Source organism: Oreochromis niloticus, linkage group LG5 (assembly GCF_001858045.2).
Source record: "Oreochromis niloticus isolate F11D_XX linkage group LG5, O_niloticus_UMD_NMBU, whole genome shotgun sequence".
NCBI classification, from domain to species: Eukaryota; Metazoa; Chordata; class Actinopteri; order Cichliformes; family Cichlidae; genus Oreochromis; species Oreochromis niloticus.
Genome location: NC_031970.2, coordinates 11,413,576 through 11,418,253, shown reverse-complemented (window position 1 = coordinate 11,418,253; position 4,678 = coordinate 11,413,576). Strand labels below are relative to the sequence as shown.

The following is a 4,678-nucleotide window of genomic DNA, read 5'->3' as shown; positions in this document are numbered from 1 at the left end:
TGGGTTACACAAGATTTATTTGTTCTTTCTCTGGGTAAAACTACTGGCTGAAGACACAACTCTGGCCAGGAAGCCAAGGCCCAAAGCCACCGCGGTCAGGATTATTAGCCTGGTTACAAACAGGGGAAAGGTGGTTACTTGGAAGAACAGGCAGCCAAAACGTAACAATCCTGCATCTTCCTCAAAAAGGCTTGCCACCCACCTTTTCAGGCCAGACTTCGTTCGAGGCTGGGTCTCCACATCACATCCTGGGAGCTAGAACTTCCCCAAAACTGGTCCAGTTTCCTTGTCGGGGGCACAGAGAGTCTCCAGTCCAGTGTTTGTTTTCCTGCCTCCCAGCACATCCACTCACATCCCAATAAAAATGAGTCCTCCCTCCAACATCCTCAGATTATTTTAAAAGGAAAACCAGGCCAGGTTAAAAATCTTTTCCTTTAAAATGTGCACACTTCCTCCTGGAGTCTCTGAGGCTTCCCTACTGCACCAGTGTCCCACAAAAAAAAAAAACAACGACCAACCCCACTTCCTGTTTCCTCTCCCCTTTATAGAGAAGGGCTCCAATCCTCCCCAATCAGCTGTTCCCTGTACTCAACTCCAAATAGCTGGCAGCTGGACTAGAGTAGAATCTCCACTCCCACATGGGTGTGGCCCACACTTCACATCAAACACCAAAAAAAACACCAAAGCATGCAATTAAATACAAAACAAAATCTAAAGTGATGCCAGCCCAAAAGCTTAGTGGGGGATTCTCTCCATTCTTTTCCACCATGCTATACTCTGTAACACACCCTTCAGAGAAAGCTCATTTCCACCACTTATATCCCTGAATTTATCCTTTTAGTCATTATCCACAGCTTGTGGCCATAAGTGGGAATGTAGATCCACCGATAAATCAATAGCCTTGATTTGTCCATAAAAATTATGAACAGAATCAGTAACAAAGGGCAGCCATGGCAGAATCCAGCACTTATTGAGAAAGAAACTGACTTATTGCCAGAAAACAAACCAAGCTCTCACTACAGTCGTACAGGGACCAAATGGACTATAACAGCAGGCCTGATACCACATACTCCCAAAGCGACCCTACACAACATCCTGAGGGACATGGTCAAATGCCTTCTCCAGGCCCACAAAACACACGCACCCTAGAATATCCTCGGGAGGGTAAAGAGCTGGTGCAGTGTTCCATGACCAGGACAGAAACGGCACAATTTCTCCTGATTTTTATATTAGAATTATATTATAATAATTCTTGATGGTTGCCTGTTTAAAAAAAAAAAAAAAAATTTGACAGACAGTTATTTGGCATGAAACCTTGCAGCTTAGACCAGCTTATTTATTTTTAAAGCTTACTAATGAGAAAAAAAAATGTCAGCACCCTCACTGACAATGTGTCAAACATCAGTGACAGGCTGCTTTAGGAGAACAATGTGTGTCAAGGGTCAGTGGCTCGTTGACATTTACAGTAACTGTTTAATTACAAGCTTCACCACAATCTAATTTCCTGGGTGGGCATTCTTTATGTTGAACTAAAACTATAAGCTCAGTCAGACCTGGGTAATTACTGCCTAAGGCAAGTATATTCCACCACTCTCCCACTGTACCATCACAAGAATGATTGGAGATGTGAGGGGTTGGAGTGGGTTTGGGGAGAGGGGATCACGAATGTAACAGGCCATTACTCATAAAGGTCTGGACTGGCAATATAGAGTCAAACCTCTACAGAGTGGAAAAAAGCTCTTGCTTCAATAAAAGAACATGGATTGCTTATCTCAGATAGTGGCAAGCCCATGGATCATTGTGCTGTAGACTTCTTCAAGTAGTTTTAACTCATCAGTAGGTGGAAGGACTTCTTTGTCTGTAACCACAAAACCCAACGTGGTTCATGGGAACTAAAACATTAGTGTATAACATAAGCAGCTACATCTGGGCAACAAAACAAAACCCCTTGTATATCATTAACGAACGCCTTAGGTTCTCTGGGCAATGAGAAACAAAATGTGTACTATTTTTAGTGTAGAAGGACATTTTTAAGTATGTATTTATTTGTTTTTATGGCAGCCAGCATGGTTATAAAAGTAATAGATGTCAGTTGAAAATTTGCTGTCAACTTTTTTAAACCCCGCACTTTTAAGTAATGTTGTTGCACACCAAATAGTATAGGCAGTGAAAAAGTGCAAAAACAGTATTTTATTGGCAATGAAACTGAGGTCTCTTAAATTAATTACAATGTTTCTGTCTTTTTGTTACCATTTCATGGACTACCATAAGATTTTTATGGACATTATTTATAACATTTTGTTAAATGTTGATTAGTACTAGAAATAGCCAGCTGGAAAAAGCAACAAAGTTCAGTCTGTCTCTCTTGAAACGGACATGCAAAGTACAATATAATCTTACATGTGTATGGGCTTTTGAATTCTATAAATAGCTGATATGTTGGTGGAAATACCTATGATGGTACTTCAGAGGTTACTCAAGATGGCTTATGACCAAATAAAGAGCTAATGAAATGAGGAAATCCATCTGGAAATGGATAGATTGCACTGGATCCTGGCAGAAAACATTAACATCTGGCAAAGCCATGTTGCAGTCCTATATCTGAGCCAAAGATATTTGGCATGAAGTGTCAATGCTCCACGAGTAAAAATAAGTGACATATAAAAGTATGTGTTAACACACCCACACCCTCCCTGTCCCTTGTTTAGTTTCAAGATGAAGGCAATACATGGCTGTAACTTTGTAAAAGCTACAGATGCAGTATAGACGATGCCTTTTTAGGAAACCATGTCTTATTGGTCTAACACTAGGGTGTCAAATATAAGGCCCTGGAGCCAGTGTTGGCCCTGCAAAGACTTCAATCTGGCCTACTGGATGATTTTTGAAAATGTGAAGGAGAACAGCAATTTTGTACTTTTAATTGTATTGTAATATGTTTTACAGTTTTTCCTGCTGATAATGACCTCCCCTGTGGTCATTCATGCTACACCAAAGTAATTAAGTTATAGATTTCAGTCATTTTAAACATTTAGTACTTAAAATTTAAGGCCGTAGAGTTCCGTTGATGGATTTTTTTTCTGTTAAAATAGCACTTTATTTTCTATATAAAATATGTCAGGTATTAAATTTGTAGTTAAACCTCTGTACACTAGCAGAAAAGGCAGTTTTATTGGCCTGGTCCACACAAGATCAAAATGGGCTCGTATCACCGGTGACGTAAAATGAGTTTGACATTCCTGGCGTAACGTGTTACATTTATTCTTTTTCAAAACTGATGAGCACTTTCAGCAATGCAAAGAAATAGTGGGACTTCAGTAAACATTCGATATCTCAAAAGCTCGTTCCCTCTTCTTAATCTCAGAAGTTAGAATTTAGAGCAAATTTGCTTTATTATCAATAAAGTCCAGCATAATAAGAAGGCTATTGTACAGTTGTCACAATGACTACCTCATTATTATTCATTGTGCTTAGTCTGCCCCTTTGTCCCTGTCTCCATCCACATCTCATTTCTCTCCAACCTTCAGGAACTTTCCAGATCTGCCACTCACAACCTGTCTACCATGACCTGTCCTACTTTTTCTGTTAACTAAGCTTCACCTGCCAACAGATTCACTGTTCATTTCCATCAATTAACAGCCCAATAATTAACACTGGCCCTTACTCCAATGAAATGCCACACTGCCACATGTTCAAGACACTGCTGCAAGTCCTTACATCTGAAAGTTCGCCTGCCTTCAAATTTTTCCCTTTAATCAATTACAGGTTCACTCTCAACTAGCTCTGTTCAGATTTGCTGTCTTTGCCTGTAACCCAGGTCCTGTCATCTTGTTATTTTTTATTTGGGTTGTTTTCCTTCCAACACCGCCCATGACAGTAATTATTAGCATATTTGTTGTTTCAAAGATTTTATAAACACTTTTTCCACATCATAAAGTGACATATTTCATTTTTTGGAGGGCTTTTTACATAAACTTTTTACATTCAGGTATTAAAATATTCTGCTGTGTTACTTTAAATGTAAAGCAATGTGATCCTCTCCCATACAAATAGTGGTTTACAAATTAAAATGTATGATCGCAAAAGCCTCCACATAACATATTTATATAATGAAAATCTCTAATGTAAAAAGACAGAAGAAATGAAATAAACAAATCTAATTATGAGTTACCCTGTTAAAATATTTGTATTGTCTTGTGTCATAAATTAATCATATTACCTGTCACATTGTATCAAGGCATGAAGTCACACAGTCCATCAGCCATCTAGGTTATACACTGAACCTCCATCTGGGTGATGATGAAAATGCTTGCAACCGTAACACGTGTAATTCATTTGCAAGATGCTCATTTTACACAATGTCATAACCCTTTGAGATTTTTTTTATAGCACAATGGCTTTAAGATTGATAGTATTTTTCTATTTAATAACAAATTATATTGTAAATAATATGAATGGTTATTAATACATTGTTTAAATGATTTTTAGACATTAACAAAAAGTGTTTGTAGTTCATAGGAAACAGGGATATTTTCAGTCGACACAAATATCTCTTAATAACTATTGATTACAAACTTTATAAAGTAAATATAAATAAGTAAATATAAAGTAAATAAACAAGTAAAGTAAACAATCTTTTTATAGTGCAGGAAAATATTGTAATTGAGACTCCTAAGAACTC

General features: G+C 37.8%; 1 long non-coding RNA gene across 1 annotated transcript; it reads right to left on the bottom strand.

Moving 5' to 3' along the window:
* Positions 1 to 801, bottom strand: LOC112846975 (uncharacterized). The gene is made up of 2 exons (XR_003220222.1): positions 203 to 801; positions 1 to 109 (listed from the first exon to the last, which is right to left on the bottom strand). It is a non-coding gene; the product is annotated as an uncharacterized LOC112846975 (long non-coding RNA).
* Between the last annotated feature and the right edge of the window lie 3,877 nt (positions 802 to 4,678).